This window comes from Oryctolagus cuniculus, chromosome X, assembly GCF_964237555.1.
Source record: "Oryctolagus cuniculus chromosome X, mOryCun1.1, whole genome shotgun sequence".
Lineage (NCBI taxonomy): Eukaryota > Metazoa > Chordata > Mammalia > Lagomorpha > Leporidae > Oryctolagus > Oryctolagus cuniculus.
In genome coordinates this window covers 4505965-4518132 of record NC_091453.1, presented here as the reverse complement: position 1 = coordinate 4518132, position 12168 = coordinate 4505965, and the positions used below count along the sequence as shown (strand labels likewise).

General features: G+C 44.6%; 1 protein-coding gene across 11 annotated transcripts in view; it reads left to right on the top strand.

The window, feature by feature from the left end:
* The first annotated feature begins 10454 nt into the window (after positions 1 to 10454).
* SCML2 (Scm polycomb group protein like 2) overlaps positions 10455 to 12168 on the top strand; it is an 80649-nt gene continuing 78935 nt past the window's right edge. For 4 of the 11 annotated variants that reach the window (XM_070066802.1, XM_070066796.1, XM_070066794.1 and 1 more), the window contains exon 1: positions 10456 to 10573. The gene's annotated coding sequence lies outside the window, so the exon portion shown is untranslated. Of the gene's footprint in view, positions 10574 to 10594; positions 10617 to 12168 lie in introns of those variants that run through there. The other 7 variants (XM_070066798.1, XM_070066790.1, XM_070066801.1 and 4 more) reach the window with 5 other exon arrangements.

Sequence of the window (12168 nt, the reverse complement as noted above, 5' to 3'; positions counted from 1 at the left end):
TCTGCATCAGCAGGAATCTGGAGTCAGGAGCCAGAGCCGAGTTTCAAACCCAGGTCCTCTGAAATGGGATGCAGGCGTCCCAACTCGTGCTTATCCTCTATTACAAATGCCTATCCCTGTCAGGTGTTTCTTAGGGTCAAGCCAGACTAGGAAATGCTGATTTAGACCAGTACTTTTCACACTTTAATATTCACACAAATAACTTGGTCATGTTGTTAAAATGCAGGTTCCTTTTTTAAAAAAAAGATTTATTTTTTATTTGTTTGAAATGCAGAATTACAGAGAGGAGGAGGAGGAGGAGGGGAGAGAGAGAGAGAGAGAGAGAGAGATCTCCTATTCTCTGGTTCACTCCCCAAATGGCTGTAATGGCCGAGGCTGGGCCAGGCAGAAGCCAGGATTCAGGAGCTTCTTCTGGGTCTCTCATGTGAGTGGTAGAGGCCCAAGCACTTGAGCCATTCTCCACTGCTTCCCAGGTACATTAGCAGGGAGCTGGATCAGAAGTGAAGCAGCCAGGACTCGGACCGGTGCACCTGCTATGTCATAATGCTAGCCCCCAAATGCAGATTCTGATTCAGTATGTTTGATTATGGGGCCTGAGATTCAGCCTTTCTTTTTTTTTAAGATTTATTTATTTTACTTGAAAGTCAGAGTTACACACAGAGAGAAGGAGAGGCAGAGAGAGAGAGAGAGAGAGAGAGATCTTCCATCTAATGGTTCACTCCCCAATTGGCTGCAACAGCCAGAGCTGCACTGATCTGAAGCCAGGAGCCAGGAGCTTCTTCCGGGTTTACCACGCAGGTGAAGGGGTCCAAGTACTTGGGCCATCCTCTACTGCTTTCCCAGGCCTTAACAGAGAGCTGGATTGGAAGTGGAGTAGCCAGGACTCAAACCGGTGCCCACATGAGATGCTGGCACTGCAGGCAGTGGCTTTACCTGTTATGCCACAGTGCCGGCCCCAAGATTCAGCCTTTCTAAGAAGCTCCTAGATAATGCTGAAGCTGCTGGTCCACTGTTTGAGTAGCAAGGAGTCAAGACAATTCTATCCAGTAGAAATTTATTTGAGATGGAAATAATTTGCACTATCCAGTATGGCAGTCGCTGGTCAAAGCATGTAACTTTGATGCACTTGAAATGAGGCTTATATGACTGAGGGGTTAGAATTTTAAGGTTATTTTATTTCAATTAATTTAAATTTAAATTCAAACAGCCACACATGGCTAATGGCTAACATATTGAAAGCCATGTTTAAGGGTCAGCGCTGTGGTGCAGGGGGTTAACACCCTGGCCTGAAACGTCGGCATCCCATATGGGTGCCAGTTATAGTCCCAGCTGTACCACTTCTGATCCAGCTCTGTGCTATGGCCTGGGAAAGCAGTAGAAGATGGCCCAAGTCCTTGGGCCCCTGCACCCACGTGGGAGACCGGGAAGAAGCTCCTGGCTCCTGGCTTCAGATAGGCGCAGCTCAGGCCGTTGCGGCCAATTGGGGAGTGAACCAGCGGATGGAAGACCTCTCCCTCTCCTCTTTCTGTGTAACTCTGACTTTTGAGTAAATAAACAAATCTTTTTAAAAAAAAGTCATGTTTAGAACATCCTTCAAGATAATTTGCTGAAAGCACTGTAGAATCATTTTAGGTTAGTAGGTCAAACCTGGTTTTTCAAACCTTTGATTTAGAAATGAGCGTTCTCATATAAGAAAGCTTGTGGATGAACATGACTGCCAGCTCACTCAACAGAGGCATCTATAGTATGCTTTCTAGGACATTTGTATTTATCTCAACTTCTCAATCTGGCTTCTGAAGTTTGTTTCTCATTTGCAAAGTTTTCCAAAGTTATCAACATTTAAGAAAAGGAACTAGAACAACTTGTTTATTGAACTATGTATGATTGAAAAAAATCATCCTAAAATTAGCCTGAATGTCCAATTCAGAAACAGTGAAGCATATTTGGGATTGCTGGCAACTCTATTTACCAAGGATTTAAAATACTTAAGGCTGTTCACACCAAAAGACATTTGGAGTCATTTCCTTCGAGTGACTGCCAGAAGGCTGGCCCATCCTGCGCTGCCAAGAATACTTTATGAAGCTTTAGTGCTTGCCCGTTATTTGTGGAAACTGTGCTAGCGAATGAGGTAGACGGCAGGACCTGATTGGTCAGGACATTAACCTTTGATGTGTTGTGGTGCTTTGCAAGTTTGCAGACTTGGAATATTTTTCTTTCCTTTCCCTAGCTGACATTATATAATAACAATAATAGTAACAATAATACTAAAGGTTTACACAAAGCATCCCACAAAGCCACAGATTTCCATCTTCTTTTCTCAGGAACCTGGGGCTGATGGGCCCTGCCACTGGAGGCAAGCCGCTGAGAGCACTGGGCCTCCTGCAGCCAAGTCTCCAGACCGCATGGCTGACTGAATCCCTCCCTCCCTCTAGATGTCTAGAGGCAAGCTCTGCAAAGCTAACTTCCTGGGAATGTGTGAAGGAGTGTTCCTTGGAAATCTCTTCAAATCAGGAACTAATCAACTTCTTTAAGAAAAGGAGGAAAATGTTCTTTGCATGAACTTCATGTTAGCTTGTCTAATTTCACTGTCTTCATGCAGGATTTTGCATGAAGGGCTTTTTTTATTCATTTACAGAAACATGCTAGAGTCCATTTGCTCAGCAAGTGAATACCTATTTGTGCCCCTAAGCAATGTGTTAACTTCACTGCTGAGTCAGTTTCTTTGACAAATCGCTTATTTGTCTACAGACTGACCATATGCATCCAGTGCAGGACCTGGTTGTGGTAGCAAGCTCAGTTAGTGATTCCTGTCTGAATGAGAAATAAATGTGCATGGTATATCATGCCGCCGCATCCCAATGTCGGATGCTGGCTTAAGTTGATTGCTCTGGGGTGGGGGTAGGGATGGGAATTGTGTCTGGTGAGGCTGTTTTCCATTCGCTTTGGAGTCCAGTGCACTTTGAATCAGTCCCAGTCCCAGAAAGGAGCAGCGCTTACTTTAACCCAGGCCAAGACTCCCTTGCTTTCTCCTTTACTTTCATGAGAAGCCTTAGCTGTTCACAAACCATGTACATTGGGAATAGAAGTACTACTATAGCCGGTTCGAGTCCCGACTGCTCCACTTCCAATCCAGCTCTCTGCTATGGCCTGGGAAGGCAGTGGAAGATGGCCCAAGTCCTTGGGCCCCTGTACTGGCGTGGGAGACCCGGAAGAAGCTCCTGGTTCTTGGCTTTGGATCGGAGCAGCTCCAGCTGTTGCGGCCATCTGGGGAGTGAACCGGCGGATGGAAGACCCCCCACCCCCACCCTGCCTCTTCTTCTCTCTCTGTGTAACTCTGACTTTCAAATAAATAAATAAATATTTAAAAAAAGAAGTACTGGGGCCAGCACTGTGGCACAGTAGGGTAATCCTCTGCCTGCGGTGCCGGCATCCCATATGGGTGCCAGTTATAGTCCCAGCTGTACCACTTCTGATCCAGCTCTCTTCTATGCCCTGGGAAAGCAGTAGAAGATGGCCCAAGTCCTTGGTCCCTGCACCCATGTGGGAGACCTGGAAGAAGCTCCCGGCTCCTAGTTTCAGATCGGCACAGCTCCTGCCGTTGTGGCCATTTGGGGAGTGAACCAATGGAAGGAAGACCTTTCTCTCTGTCTTTCCCTCTCACTGTCTGTAACTCTACCTCTCAAATAAATTAAAAAAAAAAAACTTAAAAAAAGAAGTACTGCTATAAAAACCTGTGTAGATTTTTAAAATTTTGGCTGTTTTTCAGAATCCAAGCCTTTGAATGACAAAGTACCCAAAATACTGCCTTTTCAACATTGCTACTGTTGTTTTTTTCCCATTAATAAAATAATTCCTAAATATTTTTCCATTTTTAAAATTTATTTATATTTTATTTATGTGAAAGGCAGAGAGACAGAATTCTCTCATCAACAGGTTCACTCCCCAAATGCTCACAACAGCCAGGCTGGGCCAGGCTGAAGGCATGAGCCCAGAACTCCATCCGGGTCTCCCACATGGGCAGCAGGGATCCACCTACTTGAGCCATCACCTGCTGATTCCCACGGTGTGTATTAGTGGAAAGCTGGATTGGAAGTGGAGTAGCTGGGATTCAAAGAAGGCACTCTGATATGGGATGTGAACATTTCAAGTGGAGTCTTAACCCACTGTGCCAAATGCCCACCCCTCATTCCTAACTTTTTATGAGAGCTGTGTGGGTTGTAAAGTATTCATAATGGACACTGCCATTTCAAATAAGTAATTTAAAATATTTCAAAATGATAAGCCTTTGGTTTTTAGTTTCTCCAAATGTACGTTTATCACTGAAGTGGTATTGCTTTCGTATTTATGTCTTTTAAATTTCTTACTTTAAGAAAATGTTTCCTCCCCTAGCTTCCTCTTTTGAGTATGATCCTATTTGATTTTGGAGGTTTCCTTTGCTTTGTTTTGCCTGCACCCTTTTATGTTAATGTCAGTCTTAAATATCACCACTTGGCAAGCCTTGATGAGTAGCGGTGCTTCTCCAACTGAGCCTGCATCAAAATCTCCTGGAGAACTTGTTTGGTCACAGACGGCTGGAGCCCCTCTCAGACTTTCTGATTCAGTGAGTTTGGGATGAGGCCTGAGAATTGGCATTTCTGACAAGCTTCCAGGTGAGGCAGCTGCTGCTGGTCTGGGGACTACCGCTGACCTAAGGGATTGAGGCATTGCACGTGGATAGCTGCTGCCATCATACAAGGAGACACAGTCAGGCATTACGTGCCTTGTGATGGAAGAACACACTGCCTGCCACCTAGGAACCATTTTGTGCTGACAAACTAACAAAAAACTTGAATCTTAACAAGTCTCCAAACTACCAATTTTTTGGCAATAAAGGGGAAAGAGTAATGTGTTACTCTTTGGGAATGCAATCAACAAAGCCCCAAACAAGGGTCAACCAGGATCCTTCAAATAAAAATTGCAAGGCAAAAAAGCAGGAACCTACAGATTCAAACCCATGCATACTAAAACAGCAGAAGCTATAGATTCAAAGCAGCCTCAGAGGCTTACCAATCAACGTGTGGGCCTTTCTTCCACTAAAGCGGTAAAAAATGTGTATATTTATGGAGTTACTGGAAGTTTGAATAGTGAATGGATATTGAGTGATACAAGAAATGATTTGTAATTTTGTAAGTAGTATTATGGTTATGCTACATGGGAGGCAGGATAATGTTCCCCCTTCCCCAAGATATTCACATTGTAATCCCTGAAACCTGTGAATATAAGGGTCTTCAAACAGTTTGTGGAAAATGCATTTATGAAAAACTATACACAGACTTCAGAAATTTTTGCACCAAATAAACTTATCTTTGAATTGAGTTTTTCATGAATTTTGGAACTACCCTCCCATGTGGCAAAAGGGACTTTGCAGATGTGATTAAGTTAAGGTTTTATTTTTTTAAGATTTATTTTTTTCATTTGAAGGTCAGTTACAGAGAGAGGGAGAGATAGAGAGAGAGATCAATTTTCTATCCACTGGTTCACTCCCCAAATGGTTACAACGGCCAGGGCTGGGCCAGGCTGAAGCCAGGAGCCAGGAGCTTCTTCCGGGTCTCCCACATGGGTGCAGGGGCCCAAGGATTTGGGCTATCTACTACTGCTTTCCCAGGCCATAGCAGAGAGCTTGATTGGAAGTGGAGCAGCTGAGACTGGAACCAGCACCCATATGGGATGCTTGCGTCACAGGTGGCAGCTTAACCCGCTACACTACAGTGCTGCCCCCAAGTTAAGGATCTTATAGTGTTTATTGTATCAAGCAGGTATCACTTAGGTGACTTTCACACATTATCTTCTTTAACCTTCACTATAAGACACGTTCTTCAAGTTAATCTTACTCACACTTAGCCCACAGCATAATAGTGACTTTTTCACATATTGCAGGTGGTTTTATGCTGGCCTCTGGTCAAAAGTTCTTTTTTAAAATTTTTATTTTATCTATTTGAGAGGCAGACACACACACACACACACACACACATACACACACAGATAGAGGCGAATCTCCCATTTGGTGGTTCACAATTCAATTGCTGGCAATAGTCAGGACTGGGCCAGGCTGAAACCAGGAGCCAGGAACTCTGTTTGGGTCTCTCATACGTGTGGCAGGGATCCAAGTACTTGAGCCATCACCTGCTGCTTTCTTTGGTGCACATTAGCAGGAAGCTGGAATTGGAAGGAAACTGGGACTCAAACCCAGGCACTCCAATATGGGATGTGGGTGTCCCTTAATCACTAGGCCAAATTACAAGTCTTAATCACTAGGCCCAATGCCAGCCCCAGGTCTATAAGTTCTTTTTTTTTTAATATTTAATTTATTTGAGAGGTAGAGTCATAGTGAGAAGAAGAGACAAAGAGAGGTCTTCCATCTGCTGGTTCACTCACCAGATGGCTGCAATGGCCAGAGCTGTGCCGATCCAAAGCCAGGAGCCAGGAGCTTCCTCCAGGTCTCCCGCATGGGTGCAGGGGCCCAAGCACTTGGCCCTCTTCCACTGCTCTCCCAGGCCATAGCAGAGAGCTGGATCAGAAATGGAGCAGCTGGGACTCGAACCAGTACGCATATGGGATGCCTGAGCTTTACTGACAGCCCCCCAGGTCTATAAATTCTTGACGAGCTTACAAAAGTCTTTGCGTTCCCCAACCCCACAGCTGGCTGGCTTGAAACAAGAAAAAACTGTTGCAATAATGTTCCCAGCAGGAACAGAAGGTACAATCATTTGTGCTTTTGAAGAGAATTTACTGGAATATATACAGGGGTGTGGGCAGGTTTAAGAGAACTGACACGGGATGCTGAAGGAGCCAAGGGACTAGTAACCACTGGAAGCTGGAAGCTGTACCCACTTCCCCCAGTCCTCCACCTTCCCGAAGACCCAGGGAGAACCAAAGCTGTGAAAGAGGAGCCCCTGTCAGGAGCTGTCACTGTAGAGTCGCTGTCACTGGCGGAGCTAAGGTTCTAGAAAGAAGTGGGGGTAGGGGTGGGGTGGAACTGGCTCCAATTGGGGGATGAGCAGCAAAAAAAGTGTAAAAGCAAACCTGTTTTAATTAAATGTCCAAAGGGCCAGTTGTTAGCTGGTCAACTACAATTCATTCATCTGGTTATACGATAGTACATGACATGAGTAACTCTGAAAGAATTTGCTATTTTTTTTTCATGGAAGTTATTATTTTGAAGTTAGGAACCAAAATTATATCTATTGGTATGTGTTTAAAGGGGGGAGACATGGGCAATTTGTTAAGAATAGGGATCAGAAAATGTTTGTAAACTCAGTTACTATTTTAATTAGTTTACTAGTTATTTAATACCTACTATATGGATTTTTTTCACTATGGTGAAAATATAAATGGAGAATTTAGGAGTTATACCTTGGATCTCCAGTCTTTGCCAGGCTTAGTCAGGCTTCTGTGTTTTAGGAAGAAACACGTGCATGAAGTGGGAAAACTGGAGGGCCTCTTCGCTGATCATCCCAAGATGTCAAATCTATGCAAATAATATTGTTTTGATATAAGCATGTGCATTGATAAAAATGTAGATTAAACTTTCTTATCTAGGAAAGAAGGTTTTTTTTTTCATTCTATTTGGCTAATATTAAACTCTAAAGAAATGTACAAAAGGAAGTCTCAAACACACTTGAGATACAAGAGGAAGTTGCACTGGACATGGACTAGGTGGGGTGTTGTGTCTTCTTTAAGGTTGTCACGGGTTTTGGACCAAGTCAGTAGCAAACTGACAGGAGCATCTGAAGCTTGAAAAAGAAATCATGCAAAATTGGATTTTGCTAGTCTTAGCTCTTACTTTTTCATTTCAGAAGCATCTGATTGTTTACTAGGCAGAATTAATTGAATATCATGATAGCAAGATGCATTTATCCATTCACTCAACAAATATTTACTAAATTCCTACAATGTTCTGACCTATGTTAACATTATTGAAAAGCAGTCTCAAATTTATTTTGGCAAAGGAGGAAAGTAGGGTATAGGTAAATAAAATAATTATTGAGAGTTTATATACATAGTATATGATAAAAGCATATGATTGATGACGGAGTGAAAAGGATATGATGGGGTGAAAGGAAATATTCAAACATATTCAGCAGCTAAATGCCATTATTTGCTATGTAGTATTCATTATTCTCATCTGTAAAATGGGACTAAGAGTATCTGCCTCATAGGAACATTGTGAATATTGGAAATTTGAATCTGAAGAGACTAGCATGGTTGTCAGGACATAGTAGGTGCCCACTAAATGGTAGCTATTATCATTATTGGTAGTATATTTAGCATAACATAGTTACATGTCTATAAATCCTTTGGTGAACATAATCATAGAGATGTTTTAATATAGATCATGCAAATTACATTTTTAGGGTAATTTCATTTTAGGAATATGGGAAGCAGATGAGGCATCAGTGAGACAGGCAATTTAGAAATCAGAATAGTGTTCCTACAATTTAGTTTTTTTTTTTTTTTACTTTTTTTTTGTTCCTACAATTTAATAAAAGGCCCATACATGTAAAAAAGGTGTAAATGATAAGCCAGATCTTTCACATACAGGACATAGAGATGAATTTCAAATGTTTCCATTGCATCATGATTAGAAAGGTAATGGCCACTAATTAAGACTTTAAATCTCATGCCCTGAACCCTGCTGTTGCCCATACTAAGGATTTTCTTGGGTTAAATTTCTTCCTGTTAAAGATTTATTTCCAAACTTAAAAAACATTTTTCAACCTTCATATTAGACCATTTGAGCATTCTCTCCTATGTGATATCTATTGAACAATTGATATGACCAAATCTGTCTTTAATATTTGCATATCATTGGCCTAGAATTTCTACTTTCACCTTATAGTTTATTTGAATTTTGCATTATCATGTTTTTTATTTTTAACTGATTTAAGAACAATTAATTTGATTTTATGCCATTCATCAATGCTTAAATATCATAAAAATACTTTATTTTGGTTTTTAATACTGTAAAAGTTGAATATTAAAATTTATTCTGCATTATAGAAAATGGATATATTTTTTGTTTTTAGTTTTACGTTGTTGATTTCTCTTCCTTTTCTTTTTAAAAAAAGATTTATTTATTTATTTGAAAGGTAGAGTTACAGAGAGGCAGAGGTAGAGGTAGAGGCAGAGGCAGAGGCAGAGGCAGAGAGAGAGGTCCTCCATCTGCTGGTTCACTCCCCAGTTGGCTGCAACGCCCAGAGCTGCGCTGATCGGAAGCCAGGAGCCAGGAGCTTCTTCTGGGTCTCCCACATGGGTGCAGAGGCCCAAGGACTTGGGCCATCTTCTACTGCTTTCCCAGGTGCATTAGCAGAGAGTTGGATTGGAAGTGGAGCAGCCGGGAATCCAACCAGATGCCGTGCCTTAGCCCACTACGGTGCAAAGCTGGCCCCAGGTTCTTCATTTCTGAATTATGATTTCAAAAGTATACCATATTCGGTACAGTAAGTTAAGGCGGTCACGGATATCACAGCTGCAAAACCTACACTCAGCTTTGGAAAGAACTGTGGTGAGGGAAGAAGGTCTGCCAATAGTTTACTTGCTAACATAACATATTGTATCATTTTTTAAACAAAAGCAACAAAAGTTTGAACTCCACTTATACCCAGCTTCACAAGACAGGACCTGTTCATTTCTCCTGCTTTCTGTTTTGCTGCATTTTGTGCTGAGAGGTTCGTGGTTCATTTTAAGGCTATTTTTATGATCCCTTCCTACAGCAGCAACCTCACCTGCTCTGCGGAACACGCCCAGGGAGAGAGGGATCAGGCTGAGAGGATCCCAAAAAAGCACTCTCAGGGATGATCCTGAGCACCCTCAAGTCGGTGAGCAAATGATTTCATCCTCCGGGTTAATCTAGCTTCCGTTAGCGCAAACCTGGATTTAGAGGAACAGCTGAATCTAGAACATGGAGCTGGGAGGGGAATGCGTGGCAAAACCCCAGGCTGGGAGCGCGGTGGGGGGTGAGGGGAAGCAGTTTCAAGGAATACGCTGCAGCCAGCGAAGGAGTGGCTTTGAACGTGCTGCCTTTTCCCTGCTCCTCGAACTTGCTTGAATTCCTAGAGAAGTGCCTGCTTTTTTGGGTTCGTGGCCAGGGTGGGTGGTGGCCAGGAATCAAAGGCCATGACGAAGGGGAGCGAGTTCCCGGTATGAAACTTCACGCGAACCCTGGGGTCCCATTTAGGGAGTCATGAGGGCCTGGGGGCCACGGGCGGGGATTGGCCTTTTTTGGCTGGGGGGGGGGATGAGGGAAAACTGCCAACGGTTTTTCCCGGGTTTGCAGCGTCTCGCAGCCGCGCTCGCGCAGGCTGGCAGCAGGGTCCCCGGATTTGGGCCCGCACGCGGCAGCGGTCGTAGGGCGTGCTCGTGGCAACCGAAGGGCACGCGGACTGGCCGCGGAGGGGGCGGGGCCGCGGTGGCGGTTGCGGGGCATGCGCGTCTCCGCGCGCGGCTTCTCAAAAATGGCGGCGGCGGTGTGAAGCTCGTTGCCGGCTCGCGGACAAATGTGACAATTTTGTTGCTGTCGCCGACAAGAACCAAGGTGCGTGGTGACTCTGGGCCCTGTGAAGAACGGAGAGGCGAAGGTGTGGCGTCTGAGCCCTGACCGTTGTCCTTGGGCGGGCGGGCGGCGCGGAACCCTCGGCAGCGTGTCCCATTCGAGGAACGCCCCCTCACTGCCCTACTCGCTTTTCGGCTCAGTTTGGCCCCGCACCCCGGTCGTCCATCCCCGGGGCCACAGCTCTCCTCCCTCACTTAGCGGCCTCCGCTGACGCCCCTTAACTGTTTTCATCCCGTCCCTCTGACTCCCCCGGGGCCCCTTCGCCCGGCCGCAGGTCCTTGTCACCCGCGCGCCTGGCTGCGCCTTCCAACCGTCGCTCTCCGGCAGCGCGGACAGCGCCCTCCGGTTCAGCCGCGTCGCGGTGGGTGAGGTCGGGCTCGGGGCATTGAGAAATGGACTTCGGGGTTGAGGAGCAGGGATGATTTTTCGTGGTCTGGGCTGAGACGGACCGGGTTCCTTTCGGGGACTTGGGAAGTAACTTTTGGAGTTTAGGAAGGGACCATCAGCCCCGAAGGATGCGTGCGTGGCGAGGCGCGGGCTCGGGTCCTGTGGCCAAGTCTACGCCGCGAGGTTTCTGGTGAGGGCAGGGGTCGCCGGTGGCTCACCCTCGGGTGAAGCGGACGCGGGGACTTGGCCGGTTCGGGGCGGGCAGGGAGGCGAGGAGCGCGATCGCCGTTGCAGTCGTGACTTGAGTCTAGGGAACTCTGCTGCCTTCGGTTAGAAGCACTCCGAAATGGTTTTTGTACCCTCCTCTCTTTTTTCCACCTGGAGGGTACTTGTGCGCCGCCCCAGTGAGAAGAGCCAGAGGCAGAACAGGTCTAGGCGAATATGATCGATTTTGCGCCTCGAAGTTATACATAGCTTTAAGGGCTGAACTGTAATTCGGCTCCGCCCCCTTCCCCCAGATGTTTGGGCGGCACAGATACTTACAGGTTCCCGCTTAAGACTGTTGATTTAAAAAAAAAAAAAAAGGTTGTTAAATATTTGTAATACATCACCAAGTGTGATTACAATATAAAATTTGCCTGTGCTTGGAAGAATTAGAAGATTAGCGCTTATGATTTACCTGTAGTGTGTCTCTAAAATGTGAATGGTTTGTAGGAGGAAACTGAGGCAGGGGACGTTAAATAACTTGCTTATGAGCGTGTGAGTTAGAAAATTGTTGGAGATGCTGCTGTATTTTTAATGCTTCCAGAGCTGTTCTCATTTCTGTTTTGAGGGAAAAGTATTAGAAGATGTACAGCATTTATGGAGTACACCTTCCTATGCTGAGCAATTGTGTTGTAAAAGTACTTCATAGATACCTATTTAATTCTTTTCAGTAATTGCTTGGGAATGTGTTACAACGATGACAATTTTGTTTTCCTTGCCACTCTTTTTCTTAATTATTCAATAAGTAATAGTGAATGTTTTCCAGGCTGTTTGTGGTTTTGTGGGAAGAGTGTGAAAATAAACCTTTGGAATTAGTCTAATTGAGATTTTGAGAATGGACTTTATGAGCGTTTGCCTGATGCCTTGTTATTTATTCTGATCTAGTTTTATCTATAACCTAATTTTAAAGAAAACCTAGTCAAGCG